At 37.9% G+C, this 18,323-nt stretch overlaps 1 protein-coding gene and 1 long non-coding RNA gene across 2 annotated transcripts in view; one reads left to right on the top strand and one right to left on the bottom strand.

The window, feature by feature from the left end:
- Positions 1 to 18,323, bottom strand: part of LOC134754273 (exonuclease 3'-5' domain-containing protein 2) — a 446,643-nt gene that overhangs the window by 74,373 nt on the left and 353,947 nt on the right. The window lies entirely within an intron of this gene.
- LOC134754007 (uncharacterized) lies at positions 438 to 3,573 on the top strand. The gene is made up of 2 exons (XR_010128863.1): positions 438 to 698; positions 3,231 to 3,573. It is a non-coding gene; the product is annotated as an uncharacterized LOC134754007 (long non-coding RNA).

The following is an 18,323-nucleotide window of genomic DNA, read 5'->3' as shown; positions in this document are numbered from 1 at the left end:
TTACAATACAGCATAGTTATTATAGAAATAAACTACAAAATGTAGTTATAATTTGGCAGTATGAATAAAGACTTAATGCCCCCTCCACACGAATTGCGGCGCGAAGCCACGAACGCGAGTGTGGACAGTTCGCTAATCAGCGAAATCGACACCACACTCGCGTTCGCGGCTTTGCGCCGCGATTCGCGCACGAGTGTGCAGTGGGTGGGCTTAAGGTAAATATGACGTGTAAAAAAAAAAAGGAAAAAATGTATTTTATTTGTTTGCTCTTGTTTTATTTTACTCACAATCGAAGTAAAAAGCAGTGTGTATAACTTAGGCACAAACGCCTATTTTTATCCTCGGCTATGTTGGTCCTCGCTGCCGCTCGGGCCACGAAATTGCCTCGTATGAAAATAAATCGCTTTGTGCCCTTGTTGTACAATCTACTATTTTTAACCAACTATTAGGTTTCAAATGTTAGTTTTAAGAGGTTTTATATCACCAAACATAATTTATAAATTAAATTATCTCGTAAATTACATTAATGAATAAACATAACATTTTATAGATTTGATCTCCATCCGTCGGTTAGAAATACGAAAATATTAGCTTTTTTACATTTTTTTTTTAATTGGCTGTTTGTCGATTTCGTTCGCGCCTTTGCCTTGCGCGCGCATTGGAATCGTGGGTAAAAAAAATAACGCGCCAGCTCTGCCGTGTCAGGCGTATCTCTGCTATCTTTAGATAACAGAGATACGCCTAACCAGTGCAAAAAGAAACTAGACCCTATTCAATTCAATTCAATTCAATTATTTATTTCAGGCAAATGCCCATATAATTTGTTAGTACCTAATACAATTAAATTAATCTTAGTATGCTAATGTTAGTAAAAACACATTAAATTACAAATAAAAATATACATCACATTTAACTATTTACATACTGACGACTGCCACATTCCAAACACTACCGCTGTACATGTAACAGCATCCAGTGGTGCTGGAACGGGCAGTCTAGCCTCTCGGCCAGCACACGCAACAGACTGTTGGAGCTACCGCGCAATAGCTACCGAGCTAAGCTTAACATAATACTTAAACAACATTTCAAAAAATGTGAACAATTATGAATGTGTGTGTGTGTGTGTGTGTGTGTGTGTGTGTGTGTGTGTGTGTGTGTTTTTGTGTGTTTGTGTGTGTGTGTGTGTGTGTGTGTGTGTGATGAGTTACTGAGATATTTCATATTTTAAGATAGACGTTTTCCAATTTTAGAACATTGAGTTATGCGTATCTCTCCTAACTCAAGTTAGAATAATTATGCGTAACTCTTGGCAGTTTTTTTTACGGCATCTGGATATCTACTATCTCGAGTTATCATAGTTTCGCGTAACCACACGCAGGTAGTACGGCGATAGGCCCGACTCGCGGTGAGGCGGGGCGCGGAGGCAGTATAGTTAATGGATGAAGGTGCGAATGGGTACGACAGGCTACGGTGTCCGCTTACCTTAAGGCGGGCCGAAAGCCCGAACGGTCGTTTAATAGTAATAACATTAAAAGTTAAAATGTAATAGAATAAAAATATAATTTTACGAAGTATCTTCTCAATACCTACCAACAATAAAAAAATTGAAGCAACTGACCTTAATATTTTTGCTAGGTATCTTCTAATACCTACAATAAATTTACACCAAACCCGAGTTCCAAGTGCTCATCAAGGCGTGTTGGATGACCAAAACAGCGTTTGCCTATGTTGCACCAAACCTGAGTTCCACTAGGTACAGCCAGGGTTCAGCATCAGTTCTATCTTGGATACTGCTCTTCCAAGTGCTCATCAAGGCGTGTCGGATGACCAGAACAGCATTTGCCTATGTTGCCCAAAACCTGGGTTACACTAGGTACAGCCAGGGTTCAGCATCAGCTCTATCTTGGGTACTGCTCTCCCAAATGCTCATCAAGACGTATCAGATGACCAAAACAGCGTTTGCCTATGTTGCACCAAACCTGAGTTTCACTAGGTACAGCCAGGGTTCAGCATCAGCTCTATCCTGGGTACTGCACTCCCAAGTGCTTATCAAGGCGTGTCGGATGACCAAAACAGCGTTTGCCTACGTTGCACCAAACCTGAGTTCCACTAGGTACAGCCAGGGTTCAGCATCAGCTCTATCTTGGGTACTGCTCTCCCAAGTGCTCATTAAGACATGTTGGATGACCAAAACAGCGTGTCCCTATGTTGCACCAAACCTGAGTTCCACTAGGTATAGCCAGGGTTCAGCATCAGCTCTATCTTGGGTACTGCTCTCCCAAGTGCTCATCAAGGCGTGTCGGATGACTAAAACAGCTTTTGCCTACGTTGCACGAAACCTGAGTTCCACTAGGTACAGCCAGAGTTCAGCATCAGCTTTATCTTGGGTACTGCTCTCCCAAGTGCTCATTAAGACGTGTTGGATGACCAAAACAGCTTGTGCCTATGTTGCACCAAACCTGAGTTCCACTAAGTACAGTCAGGGTTCAGCATCAGCTTAGCTCTATGTATACTAAAACCTCCAGAATGTAACAAACACTTTTCTGGAAACCGCAGTCCGCATCAAAATCGGTTCAGCCAAACGCGAGATAATCGCGGACCACACGGGTCAAACTGAGAACCTTTTTTTAAGGCGGTTTAAATTTTTTGGAGTAACTGACGTTCTGCCGTTAATTCCGCCGTGTGAGTTAACCCATTATACAATGGATAGTCTTGTGTAGTCTGGTTACGCGTTTTTCTAGGAGCACTAATACAACGAACTCTTACAACTTAAGATAAATGAACTACGCGTGACTGCCTCAATATTCCCCATGCCCTGGTTACACGTTTTACTAGAAGTTGATACAATGTAGTCTTCTAACTTTAGATAAACGAAAACCTCAATAAGCCCGCGAGTCTTGGCCACGCGTAATAGTATAAGCGCTCATACAACGAACATCTAACTTTAAGTTAGCATAGTTATGCGCAACCACCAAATGTATGAAACAGTGGTTACGCCAAACTATGTTTATGCGTTTATTTCAGAAACTATGTACTTTTACAAAAAAAAAGTAAAGAAATATTATTCTTCACGTCTATTGAAACACAAAACACATATTAAAAATTACTTGACTCAATAAACTCACGAAATATATGAGTTTATTAGTTTTCACGCTCACCAAAAACTTTAAAGTCGATTTACTCAAAACTGTGTTTTTTGAGATATCAGTGATACGTCTGACACGGCAGAGCTATTTATCGTATTTGTCATAAAATTGGAATAGTTTTGCATGTTTTTAGTTTATATATTGACGAAAATGTAATTTTTAAGCATTGAAAGTGAAGAACACATAAAATTGACGCTGCCAGTAAAACTAATAGAGGCAAGAGCCGAGAACGATAGCCTTTTACCAACAAAATCGGGTGAAAAATAATTGGCGGCATATGAAATTTTTATACAATGGAAAATCAGCAAAAACGCCCAGCCTTTCTTGGATAACGTGTTGGTAGCTTACTTCAATGAACTGGCGAATAAGTGCCTACAAGCCCAGCACGCTTTGGTGCAATTATTCGATGTTAAAACTGTTTTAAAAATTGTACTTTTACTGTTTTGGCAAAAAAAACTAATTTATGTTTTGTTTTTTCCTCGCAAGTGTGTTGAAATGAAAAACGTCGTATGAAATGCGTGTGCATTGGTCATTACACACATCGGCTTTCTTATTGCGCGCTCGCTTACAGCTCGCGCGCACAATATCGCCTCGTGTGTTATGCCCAACTAACCACACTTGTATCACAATGACTATTAAACATGTACCCAATACATTATTATCGAATATTTTGTTAGGTTCGAAAATAAAACCTTTTTAGGGTTCCGTACCCAAAGGGTAAAAACGGCTCCCTATTACTAAGACTCCGCTGTCTGTCTGTCCGTCCGTCTGTCCGTCTGTCCGTCTGTCCGTCTGTCTGTCTGTCACCAGGCTGTATCTCATGAACCGTGATAGCTAGACAGTTGAAATTTTCACAGATGATGTATTTCTGTTGCCGCTATAACAACAAATACTAAAAACAGAATAATATAAATATTTAAATGGGGCTCCTTACAACAAACGTGATTTTATTGCTGTTTTCTTCCGTAATGGTACGGAACCCTTCGTGCGCGAGTCCGACTCGCACTTGGCCGGTTTTTTTGTAAATTATGCTGTTAGGACCCAGAAAGCAATTTCTACGAATTAGCATTGGCAATTTTTTTTTCTTTCGAGAGTATTAAATTAAATGCGGTCACTTATTCTCTTGTAATGTCTACATTGGCATGTCCTTGATGGATTTGCGAGGAAAGAACATTTTAAGGAAAAAACGTGCGTCGGATATTAAGAAAATTTGATTATCGCACCGATGGAGCTACCACCTACCTTTGGCCTATTCTCGTTTAGATGACGTTGGCGGTTTCGTTTATTATTTTTCACCTCAGCAGTTCGAACAAGCCTACTTTCGTCACTCCCTGGAGTGAGGAAAGTGCGACTTTCCTCACTCCAGGGAGTAAAACAAAGTAGCTTTTTAATTTAGTAAAGGCCATGAACTGCCACTTCACACTTCTATTACAAATTCGTTTTTTTTTGTTTCTCTGTATTATTCTGTGTAATTCGAAATACCTTAACCTTTAATATGTTCTCACTACTGAGGTGAAAAATTATATGTGCAACACGAGAGCAAAGTTATTTTACATCTCGTAATTTTGAGTCCCGAGAAAGCGAAAGATTTTATAGTTGAATCACGAGCGAAGCGAGTAAAAAACACTCGTAAAAATAAACACTCGCAAGAAAAACATATCAGTGAAAGAACATGGGTCAAATCATATAAAAATAATAAATACAAATAAAAAAATCATTTATCCATATATATATATAGGTATATAGAGAAGCGGTGGTGGCCTAGAGGTAAGAGCGTGCGACTTGCAATCCGGAGGTCGCGGGTTCAAACCCCGGCTCGTACCAATGAGTTTTTGGAACTTATGTACGAAATATCATTCGATATTTACCAGTCGCTTTTCGGTGAAGGAAAACATCGTGAGGAAACCGGACTAATCCCAACAAGGCCGAGTTTCCCCTCTGGGTTGGAAGGTCAGATGGCAGTCGCTTTCGTAGTGCCTACGCAAATTCTTGGGATTAGTTGCCAGGCAAAAATTCCGGGACAACGCGAGGAAGATGATGAAGATGATGATGATCCATATATATATATAAACATTTTTTGATATTTTTATTTTTAGTTTTAATCGTGTGTCGATAGATGGCAGTAAATTTACTGTGACTATACAATTTACAGTACTATATACCCCTCTATCCTATATATTATCTAATAATAGGTATTTCATAAGCGAATAAAACATAGATGTAACATAGTAATGGAGAGATTTAATATCAGCATTGAGCACAGCAAAACAGAAACTCATCGATACAGAGATAAGGTGACATGAGCAAGTTAATAAGTTTAGTGAGCGATAACATCGTTGTATTGTAGGCTCTGTCCGCCTCACGTAACGTAATATTGAAATGAAATGAAATGAAATGAAAATTGTTTTGAAATGAAAATGAAATGAAAATTGTTTTATTTCCTTGTAAGCTTAGTCTACAAATTGCCATCAGTGGTTGGGACTTCCTTTTAGGTGAATGTACCTGTATCAGGATGCCCCGCTCTTCTATAAATATAACAGTCTTTTTTATTTAGGAAATATTGTTGGTATACATGATGATGATGTTATTTATAAACTACTTATAATTTTAACTTATAGTTTAGGTATTTATGGTATTAATTAATGTTCTAGCCTAATTAAATTGAAAAAATAAAGCCTAATAAAAGTGTGTGTGTGTGTGTGTGTGTGTGTGTGTGTGTGTGTGTGTGTGTGTGTGTGTGTGTATGTGTGTGTGTGTGTGTGTGTGTGCGAGTGCACGCGTGTGTGGATTTGCGTATGTGTTCAGCCAATATATTTATGTATAGGTATAGTTAATAATTTATGCGGTACAATAATGACTCTGTATCATCATAACTTAGTTGTTTCAGCCATTTAGTGAGTTCTATCTTACACTTATACAACAGTAATGGATAGATATTGATTAACTTATTTATATTGTTGTACATGTATGCCGATTGTGCTTTATATTGCCTTTTGGCAAACATAGATTTATAGCATGATAGGGGGGTAACATTGTTTTTACGTCGACGGGTTTCAATTGTAGGGTAAAAATCTAGGGTTTTGTGTAGCCTGAGTGTTGCACTCAAAACATACAGCTTCCTGATTGTTAATTGGTCACTAATTTCATATAGTTTTTTTTGTAGGAAACCAGTATGGTTTTGAGTACATCACCTTGAGCAGGCAACGTTGCCCTCTCTCCACCTCTAAAAATTTTGTTTTGGCAGCGCCACCCCAGACAGTAATACAGTAACTCATGACAGGTTGTGCCAATGTAATATAAAGTTGATTCAGTAGTTCCTTAGTAGTAATATATCTAAACATCTTGAAAATCCAGTTAAGTTTTCTTATTCTATTGTTTACATTTTCCAGTTGCATGTGCATGAGAGGCGTTGGTCAAGTAGTACACCTAGATATTTAGTAAATTTTACTTTTTCCAGTTCGATGCATTCACAGGGGCAAGGATCATCCTGGGTACACATGTGTATCTTTAGTTTTAAGTTAACATTAGGTTGCGAACAGTCATATTTACTAAAACAAATATAATTAGTTTTGCTGGCATTTAATGTAAGGAGGTTATTTCTAAGCCATACAGCCACTCTGCGGAGGCCAGATTCTGCACTTCTGAACACTGACTCCCAGGATTCTCCATCGAACACTATAGCTGTGTCATCAGCATAAGAGCCGATGTGCCCACGTTGCAGTTTGAGATTCGTCAAGTCATTGATATATATAAGAAACAACGTGGGCCCCAGAACGCTTCCCTGGGGGACACCATAAGTTATATCTGTTTCGTTACTTATGTAGTCTCCTATTTTCACTCTTTGCGTACGCCCCTGCAAGTAGTCACTCAGCAATTGGAGAGGCAGACCCCTTATGCCAATTCGTTCCATTTTTTGTGTAAGAGTGGAGAGAGAGACCGTATCAAACGCCTTTTTTAGATCTAAAAATATAGCGAGGCATTTCTTACCTTTATCAATTTTGTCGGTAACTAAGGATGTTAGGGATAGTATAGCATCTTCTGTGGATCTGGACTGCCGAAAACCAAATTGGTTTTCGGAAAGTATATTAAATTTATTAAGGTATGATACAAGACGATTATTTATTAATTTTTCTATTACTTTAGAGATGGCAGTCAACACGGAAATAGGTCGATAATTGCTTACATCATCTCTCTCTCCACTCTTATACACCGGTGTCACAATCGATTGTTTCAGTGGGGCGGGGAATACTCCTCTTGCAAAGCAAAGGTTTGCTAGGTGGCTAATTACAGGGGCTACAACCGTGCAGGCGTGCTTCAGAAATTTAGTTGGTATGTTATCCCATCCAGGGGCGCTATCGGCTCTGAGACCCATGATAATACATTGTATTTCCTGGGGGTCAGTGTTCAGGAAAACAAGTGAGGAGGAGATACAGTCGGGCAAATTGTTTCCGGCATGAGCATTTACATATCGATTATTTGAAGTACTTAGGATTTCTTCGGCCAGTGTTTTGCCAACGCCAGCAAAATAATTATTTACATAGTTAACAGAGGAAGTTGGAGATTGTTTAGTTTTTACTAGGTCAGTATTTTTTGTTTTGTCAGATTTGTAGTGAGTTATCCTTTTTATTGTCTGCCAGAGCATTTTAGAGTTTTTAGATGATTTAGCCAGCTGTTCTTTATCATATTTGCGCCTGATTTTTTTTATTAGATCATTACAATAATTGCGGTATCGTTTGTAGGTGATTTTGAGAACTTCATTATGAGGTTCCCGTCGCGATTTGAGTTGTAGTTTGTTACGGTTCCTAATGCAGCGCAACATACCAGGGGTCATCCAAGGTTTTATTATTCGTTGACTTCTGGGTATAGGTCTAGTATTTTTACTTTCATCAAGAGATTGCCTTATCTTGTTTATAAGTTGAGTTGTGACAAGGTAAGGGTCATTGGATAAAAGAAGAAAGTCGATATTTTTTTCCATAAGCTTCTTTAGTGCATTATCATAATTAAAGGTTACTATTTTTCGAGTAGTTCGTTCATTGGGTTTATTGTATAGGTATGTTAATGTTAAGTGAAGAGTTAAATGGTCAGTGACAGAAGTGTTAAGAATAGTGGCATATGCAGTGGATTTTTGGGATTCTATTTTCAGCATAAAGTGGTCAAGGCAATTGGCTTGTCTGGTAGGTAAAGTGTGCTCAGGTAGAATACCGTGGGATGACAGCATATTTAATAGCTAGATCTGTTAGATGTTTCATAGTTTGACTCATGTTGTTTAGGAATGAGGTTAATATTTATGTCTCCCGTAATAATAATGTTTCTAAATGTTGTCAATTTTTCAAGATGATTATTCAACGAATTGATAAAGTCTATTGCGTTACACTTTGAGGGACTACGATATATGCCTAGTATGACTATGTTTTTTAATTGTAATTGTATGCAGGTAGCTTGTTCTATTTTGATCTCTATTGCTTGAGCGTTAAGTTCAGTTTTTACATAGGCCACTACTCCATCACTTTTATTTAAGTTATTAACTGTGGCTATAGTAGAGTAAGACTCGATTTGGGGAATTGGTTTATATTGGTTTAGGTGACATTCTGATAGTATAATAATGTCGACCGTATGATTAAGTTCAGATAAGTTCAGCATGAGGTCGTCTAGATTACTATACACACTCCTAATATTTTGTGAGCAAATTGTTAAATTGGAGTTTGCATAAGGTACGTGTTTATGTAAGTCCTGGATGTCACACTGCATGGAAACCGCAACTTCCACTTCGTCAATTTCATTTAAAATATTTGTGTTGCAAGTCATGTTTTGATTTGACTAGAGGTATAAGTCACCATAAAAAGTGTAGATAGGCGTAATAGGCAGCTTTCGTGGCATGAACTAATAAGTTGAAAGAACACCATGGCTTTTACAAGATGTATGTATGTGCTTGTTTTTTTTGAGTATATTATCATAAGTGTGCGTGTGTTTATTTGTATAGTGTTAAAGTGTAATATTGTGTGTGAGTTGGTATTGACAGTAATTAATTTATAGTAGTGGAAGACAGCATCAATACTTAAGCTAAGTCTTATCGCTTGAATATAAAAGGAATGAAAAGTTACCTTTCCTCTGGCGGAGTAAAACCGACATTTTAACAACATAAGTATATGTGAACCATAACATAGTCATTTTTGATTTTGACAAAAGAGTGATTTGGGCCTCACTTGTTACATGTACGATGGTCGCGTTGTCGTCCTTTTTCAGGTAAATGTTGCCGTACGCCGTCCAGCAGTACTTGTACTGTTGTTGCCGCTTGAGCTCCCGAGCTAAGAAGTACAGCCGGGCTGCCTTAGCCTTATATTTGCCTGTAACATGTATTTTCAAGCTATGGACTATATGTAGGTTCTCTCAGAGTCGTGGGCCTTGACGCAGTTGTCACAATACACGTCTAGTAGCTTCTTGAAGTATCTCCTAGTAGATAATAGTTATTTGTTATACAAGGGTGCAAAGTTGTATTTTACCCGCGAGTGTAGAATTGAAACACAAGCAAGCGAAAGGATTCTATAGGTGAACCACGAGCGAAGCGAGTGGTTCTAAAATAGAATCCTGAGCGTAGCGAGTGTTTCAACACACGAGAAGTAAAATACATTTGCGCCCGTGTATAACACAAAACTTTTCACCTCACTATAGCGAGGAAAATGCAACATCCACAGGCGTTAGATCATCTTCATCACTGGAATCACTCATTTCTTTACGATATTATAACAGAAAACTCTGGAAGTTGTGTATTTTTACGCGAGTCGGTGAGAAAAGTTTTTTAGTAAAAAATTGTTGACAATGTTGACATTTCTGACGTATGAAATGTCAACGATGCGTTTTGAAATTGCATCGACTCAACTTGTGCGTTCAGAATTATATTTAACATCATTATAAAAAAACAAACGTTTCTTATGGAATTTGAATGTTTATGACTTAAAATCATTAAATAAAGCTAAATTTGGTATTTTTCATTAGATTCTCAAACCATTTATTTAATGATAATTAATATCGAACGAATGATTATCATAAACGATTTACGTTTTGTTATCTGTCAAGCTACTTAAACACGCTCCATCCAAGGTCAAATTACTTTCCCCACTAGTGGATAAAACGCGTTTTTCCCCGCTTGTATTGAAGGATAAAAAACAACTCTCCGAGCTAGTGAGGGGAAAAGTATATTAAGCTAAAAAAGACTGGGCGCCAGCACATATAAAGCGTGCAAAAGAAGGAAGATTTATATGAGATGATATTTCATATAAATAATAATATAGTTTATTAACTATTGTTTGAGCTCTTGTTACAAATTTAATTTTAAACCTTAAATAGACGAAGGGCAGTAGGCCGGATACAAAATTTACTTACTTATGGTAATTATGCTATGTTCAACTATGCTAGTATGACACGTTAAAAGTCTTGATAAAGTTTATGAAGTTCTATTTCTACGCTTAGCACTTCGCACTTGAAATCAAATCTAATTGGCCACTATTATATGTTCCTTGCTAGGTTAATTAAGTCTTAAAAGATCACTAAGAGAAATTATTTAGAGTTGACCACACCTGAGACATGTGTTGCTACAGAGGCAGCAGAACTGCGGCCACGTGCCGTTCCAATGGCGCGCAGTAGACGGCGAAGAATCGCGACGATACGCAGCGAAACCGGCGTTGCGTACCCAACTAGCCACTCTACTGGTACGCCACAGTCGCGATGAACCGCACGGACCACAAGCACCACGAGAGCAGGCTGCGCTAGCACGTTGCAGAAGACAAAGCCAGGTGTGCAGGAAAGAGTCCCGGAGCGTAAGGATCCCGGAGGGACCGCCATTCAAGCCATACCATACCATACCATACCATACCATAAAAAAAATCTAATAAAAGTATGTAGTGGCAGTTCATGGCCTTCACTAAATTAAAAAGCTACTTTTCGCGAACTAGTGCTTTTTACTTTTCCAATTTTTTAAAATTTTTACTTGTTGATGAGTGTTAATATTAGTTTCCTTTAAACGTCGTAATCAACATAAAAGCCTACTGTGACTAGCCATATGCTCTATCCATAAATATAAATAGTAAGAAGTCTTAGATTCAAAATAAAATTAGTTTTTTTTATAATATTCATATGGTTTTATGTCGATTTATTTGATTTTCTCTCTTACTAGGGTTTGGACAAAACATTACAATATAAATACAATTGTATTAAAGTAAAAACAATAAAAAAACTATTAGACAAAAACTTAGAAAATAACATCAACTTTTGAAAACAACGCCATCTGTGGGCCGCGTGAGAAATTCAGTGCATTACGACGTACGTATAAAAGTATTGGTCGTCGAAACATTATCAACGAGCTGTTTAACGTTCAAGTGGTTGCGCGAGAGGGGTCATAGATGGCTCTGATTAAGGTGGTCAATTAAAAACAAATCTTATGTATGAGGAATAAGGGTTACTCGAAAGATACGTTGTTACGACTTTTGTTCTGAGAAATCGAATGTCCGCGCAGGTGCATGTTGTCCGACTTATGTTATCAAACAAAAATGAGACTTAACTAAAGGAAGTACAGACTATTTTATGAAAAATTTGCAATCTTAAAATTCTGAGAATTTGTAACTCGGACAAATTTTCTTAGAACCGTGTCCGAGTTAATGATGAAGCGCAGGTGTTCTTGTCCGAGTTAGTTGTCCGACTTAGGGATGAATTTCGGCACAGAAAAATAAACTTTAATTGCAAAACATAATGGCTATACGGAAGTACTTTGTTTTAAGACTTTTTAAATATTATGTCAGGACGAAATCATATAAAAGGAAGTAGGCAAGGATCAGAATTCAGTTTACCTTGTGCTTCGGACCGGCAATTGACTCTGGTTTAATAGTGTTTGAAAAAATTACTGGTGAGTGGAAAGTCTCTGTTCATTTTTCTAAGTGTTTGACTTTATTTAGGACAAGACTTAGTTTTTGACCTGATGAAGTTAGCCTTTGGTAATTGTGTCTTTGTTTGGCTTTGCGGAAACTATGTTTGTTTTCGTAATGGATAAACTTTGATACTATCGAGCAGAGTGTTTCCACTTTTGCTATTAATTTTAACAGGAGTTTTGTAATGAAGGTTTAACATCAAGTGAATACTCTGCCACGATATCTATTATTTGGTTTTACTGAGGGCAAACGTCTTCAACAAGGCTAAGTTTTGAAGATGTGTTATTTTTCGGACGAATGGGGTCTATGAACTCATATCGTTTGGAGTTAATGCATCCGGGCGGAGTATTTTATTATCATTTTATGCCTTCATAAAATAATAATCTAATTAAATTGTTTTGATTAAATATTTGCGTTATGATTGATTATGTAAATATAATGTCTATATGACATAAATTATAAATTAATAAAAATTATTTGTTAGAAAATAATATCAGAAAACTCCTACTTATTTTTCATATGATTCAAAGCCAGATCAGTGTCTAGACAGACAGTAGTCTAGCCTTTCACTTGCTATCCAAAACGGTGACAAACGGCAAATGGAAGGAGGTCTTTCTTTTTACCAAGATGAGGGTGTACTTGGCGCTTTCTCTTTACCAACATAGAAAGCGAAATATCTCTCCCTCCCTGGTCTCCAATGCCCAACTGTTAGACTAAAGCGAGGGCATCACGTGCGTGCCATTGAGTGTAAACTCTGCTCGTTTGAAACCTACAGTATTTGGAGGTCTTGTATTTTAAATATATTTATATGTGCCATTTATAGACATAATAGGGACCTAATCTATCCAAGTGCTGTCCCTGCCTCTGTGCAACCCGCCTTGGAGGGGATTAAAAACACAGGCCGATTAGCTTTGTTATATCAACTTGGCCGGTTGAACGAATAGCTCTCTAATTAGGGAAATCACTTGCGTGTTTTTCAAAGTACTAGGTCTATGGTAAGTATGATCTGTGCTTTGATTACACTAGAATAGGCTATTGTATTAGGAGTAGGGTAGCTTCACACTCACTATTTGTTAGGAGTTAGGGTTTCTTTTAATGCTCGATCTAAAAATCTGATATATGGTTGAAATATATATTTTTTCTTCATTTTCCAAAAGCGTAAGTGTAACAGTCAAGGGGTTTAATTGCCTAGATGTTCTTATTTTATAATGTATCTGCGTAAAAAGGTATTGTTGTATATAAAATCTTATACTATTTGTTTTATTTTGCTAAAATTTCTAGTGTTTTGATGTAGGAGCGAGGTACTGAATATTTCATTCTGGTTTCCAAGGTATATACAAAATAAATTCCTAAAATATCAAGCTGGGTTTAGGTATACATACCGTTCTGGAATAGAAGAATAGTTTGTTTTAGGGATCCCTTGGCAGGCAAGAGCAGTCCAATGGGAGAAGTCAAGAGTGGAATAATGCTCGACTTGATATTTCTGTTTCATAAAATAGTTAACAAATAAATTTGGTACTTCGTTTGTGCATCAGAAAGGCTAGTAAGAGTCTATACTTTCAGTTCTGGGAAAAGGGATTAGTATCCCTAGCTTTTGAACATAAAAAAAGAAGTAATTTTGATTGACTGATGATACTTGGCGCTTCTTTCATCAGATCATCTAGGAATGCTTAGGTTGCGAAGCGTTGGTCTTAGCCCGTCTGGCTACAATGTTAGGATAGGTGACCCGAATGATGTTTTGGATTGGGATAAGGCCTTCTGACCCGCATCGAGCATGCGAAGCAGTATGTGTGGACTCACACATCGTTTAGAAGGTGATAGTATAATTATAACTTTTCCTAAAATGCTAGGGTGTAAATGGGCTTATCCTGGGAGTGCTGCTTCGTATGTTATCCCGAAGGCTTAATAGGCGTAGCGGGACTTCACCAAAAACATTTTTAAACTCATTTTACCAACTACATTTTTAACCTCATATTAACCATATATGCTGCAATTACCTAAATAATGTCATATGTAGTAAGCCTTTAACAGCATTTACATTACACGAATAGATTTAACAAAAATTTTATATTAATTTCATCACTGCGCTCGTGGTTCTATTTTGGAGTCCTTCACTACACTCAGTATTCAATTATGAAATCCTTCGCTTAGTTCAAGATTCGATGTACGCCCTCTCCGTAAATACGTCATTTTGGTCTCTTGTGACTCAATCTACTATTTCTACTCTTGTAACTATTAAAATATTCCTTAAATTATTCCTTAGTGTCCTAATAAAATATATCTTCAGTACCATAAATATTTATTCTTTAAAATCTGGGTCCAAAATATAGTTGTTACTCATTAAAGAATCTAGGGTTCCGCGGTTCACTTCGAGGGGTTCTAACGCTAGACTAGACGATCACATGGCCAAATTTTAGGGGTAAATTCTTAAGAGGTGTTTAGCATAAGATTTAGCATAAGAGTAGTTTATATAAGTAATAGCGGGGGGGGGTGACACTACTGTTAATGTAAGAATACGAAAAATATGTATATTTCATATTTTATTACTTACCTCTTCATCATTATAAGTATTATAACACGTTTATTTTTTAATGTTGAAAAACCGATCTTAATAAGTTGTCTGAATGGAACGGAACGGCTGTCAAAGAAGAGGCGTATTTTCTTACTGCAAGAATGTTTTAAGTTTCCAAAGGCAACATTCGATATTGTTTTTATAAATATACGATACACAAATAATCGTAAATAACGAATAGTACAATGTTTTAATATTTACAATTGTTTCTGTCTTATAGAACATGCATTTGAAAAAAAAAACTCATTGAAGTGGGTTCAATAACAATAAGAAAATCTATTCTAGTCGAATAAAAGCTAGAAAAACACCTCTTCATAATGTCAATGTCAGTGATGTCACAGAATACTTAAAATATATTTATATATTCCCTTAATTTATTCCAAATTTAAAAACTAAAACAAACACGTACACATAAAACTAAAGAAAAACACTAAAACGAACTAGAAAATAGACATTATCTATACTAAACATAAACCCCATTCCGACCCCCACCCTGTCCAAACGTGCCAAATATACTTGCGGCATTGCCGTGCTGGATAGCAAGCGATATTTGTTGGATCAAGTAGGAGCCTGAACGGGGGTCGCAACCTCTATCACGTAAACGCCGCCCCAAGTCTCTTACCAACTTCTTCACTTCCAAACAGCACGGCCCAGCCGTCTCCACCGCGACCGGAACAAAGTCGGACGCCGGTTCCAGATTGGCGTATTTGGAGTGCTTTAGCCTCGCGGCATTTTCAGCGGCCGCGCCTGCTAGCCTACTGGCGGGAGCTAGGTGAGTAGGTGCAAATTTACTCACGCACGTAGCGTCCCACAGTAGGCAGCGGCCTCTGGCCCACGGAACCAGCGTCAAGCCGTCTGGGCGCTTGCCGTCTGTACGACTTAAGCCTTGAGGCTCCAGAATGCAAGGCACGTTCGCCGAGACCATGTTACGACGTATTAACTCATTGATCGCATGCTGTCTCGGGAATCGCCCCGCAGACCGGGAGCAGCTCAGGCCGTGGTGCCCATTCGCTTCAACCACACACACACAGAATTAATAATATAAAAGTTTCGAATTCCATTTCTTGCTTGTTGCTTTTCTTAGTTTTTCGCAACTGTATTAAAAAACTTCGTTCGATACACGTGCGGAAATGTCGGTATTCGTCAATTAATGACATACTTTCCGAACTAGCATCGAAATGTACTATTACTTTTCGTGCATATGTCGAAAGTTTAAAGGGCCATATGTACTATAAAACGTTGTACGATACACGTGCGAATAGGTAATTCGCAACTCGTGTCGATTTAAAACACTCCCTGCGGTAGTGTTTTAATTTATCGCCACTCGTTTCGAATTTCCTCTTTTCCGTACTTGTATCGTAAATAACTATTGTTTCACTCCCTGGAGTGAGGAAAGTCGCACTTTCCTCACTCCAGGGAGTGACGAAAGTAGGCTTGTTCGAGCTGCTGAGGTGAAAAATTTTTTAGTTATCCCTCGTGCCGTGGGACGTGGGACCCTCGCAAACATTTCACTTTTTGAACCTTGCTTAGGTGAAAACAAATAATTGTTCTCGGAGACTTTAACCTAGATGCTTTTCAAAATTCGAATGATTATCGGAAGCTTATAAATATAATGTTAGAATATAACTTACACCAAAAAGTTACGGCACCAACTAGGGTCAAAAGCACTAGCTCAACATGCATCGACTTTGTTTTTTCAAACAACAAACATAGTACCGCTTTTGTAAAGGACCTAGGCATATCTGATCATATGGCCCTGATTTATGAATTTTCAACTAGTAAAACGGCCAAATGTTGACATGTATACAAAAACAGATTATTCACTGCACATAATATTGCATGTTTTAGGGACGCTTTAAAGCATTTTAAATGGGATGATATCATCAAAGATGCTATTGACGTAAATGAAAACTATAATAGTTTAGATGATAAAATGCAAAAATTATTAAATAAATACATACTTTTAATAACTTTAAAAATTAAACTCCACAGGAAAAAAACTTGGATCACAACCGGTCTTCAGCTTTCATGCAGGCACAAAAGACTGCTCCAGATGTTAGTCAATCAGTCTAACGATAAAATACTAAAAAAACACTATCACACGTATAAAAATATATTTAATAAAAACATTTATAAAAAAAAGATAAACCGACTTCAAAAAGGATGAAATAAAATATTATCCTTTTTAGGGTTCCGTGTTTAAGTATATGCGTTACCAACTGATATGTTTGAAGTCGGTGCCAAGCCAAATTTTAAACCATATATTCATAGTGATTTTGGTGCAATTCGATAAAGATGCGGCTATATAAGTATGTACGTTGGATTACCTAACGCAGCGTACTACGTAGGCGAACAACACGCGAATGCGAAGCGGCGCGGCACGGCGCCTTAATTAATCCTTTGATACCTATATAGAAGTGTCCTACGTGGGCGATCTCGTTGCGAATGCGAACGCCTTGGGCCGGCCGCGCCGTGCCGCGTCGCTTCGCTTCGCATTCGCGAGTGTTCGCCTATGTAAAACGCAGCGTTACACGACGACAATAAACGAACTTTCTGTACACCTCAGAACAGAACACACGGTTGAACCTTCTTGGCGCAGTTCGTACTATGCTTGTCGGCACGTTAGTGTAAATCTAATACGTTTTGTCGTCGTATTTTTTTAAAGAGCATTTCTTACTAATTCTTGAACAGTCCATAGCACGCAAGTGTGGGATTGGGACTGAGTTATTTTCTGTCGCTTATCCAGAGGACTACATTTCAAAATATAAAACAATTCAAGGAACCTTGATGCAAAATTTCAGCTAAAGCGGTTCAGTTGTTTAGCCATGAAAAGGTAGCAAAGAGGCAGACATAAAAGCTTTCACGTTTATAACATTTGTACAGTTGTAATGGGATTTATAGACATAAAGCTGATTATTTTTGACTGGTATTGTTACTACTTGGAGTACTTGGCTTGGCACCGACTTCAAACATATCAGTTGGTAACGCATATACTTAAACACGGAACCTAAAAAGGATAATATTTTATTTCATCCTTTTTGAAGTCGGTTTATCTTTTTTTTATAAAAGTTTTTATTTTTCCATTTTTAGTTTTAAGACATTGTTAAGAGCGTGACGCATGAATGAAAAAGATAATCATGTTTATCTGTAAATTCGTAAACTTTATTAAATAATCAGAATTTTCCTCGAGTCCGTCTGGGAAATCATTCCTGTCAGTAAATCCATTCTCCGCCCCGCCACTGACCCAATCCCTCAAACCCCCCGATCACTCAACCTCACAGCACATCAACCCCTGATCACTGAACCCCTCAACCCTAAACCACCAACCCTTCAACCGCCATTCCCCGACCCCTAACCCCAGACCCCTTAACTCCTAACCCTAACCCCCAATCCCTTAACTCCCAACCCCTCAGTCTCCGACCCATCCACTCACCTCCCCTCAACCCTTCCCCTCAATCCCCTCACCTCTCAGTCTCTTTGGTTGTTTCCAACACTACCTACATCAAAAATCATAATACACATACGAGGGAAGTTATCAGTAGCCTTACCACGAGTTTGACATTGATATATTCGCTATCGTGTGCGTAACTTACTGTTTATGCATCTCGCTCGTACTGGCGTATTAGTGTACAAAGTAAGTTACGAAGAATATTTAGTGCCAAACTCGTGGTTAGGCTACAGTTGCAC

The sequence above is a fragment of the Cydia strobilella genome, chromosome Z (assembly GCF_947568885.1).
Source record: "Cydia strobilella chromosome Z, ilCydStro3.1, whole genome shotgun sequence".
NCBI lineage: Eukaryota > Metazoa > Arthropoda > Insecta > Lepidoptera > Tortricidae > Cydia > Cydia strobilella.
This window is presented reverse-complemented; position numbering and strand designations above follow the sequence as displayed.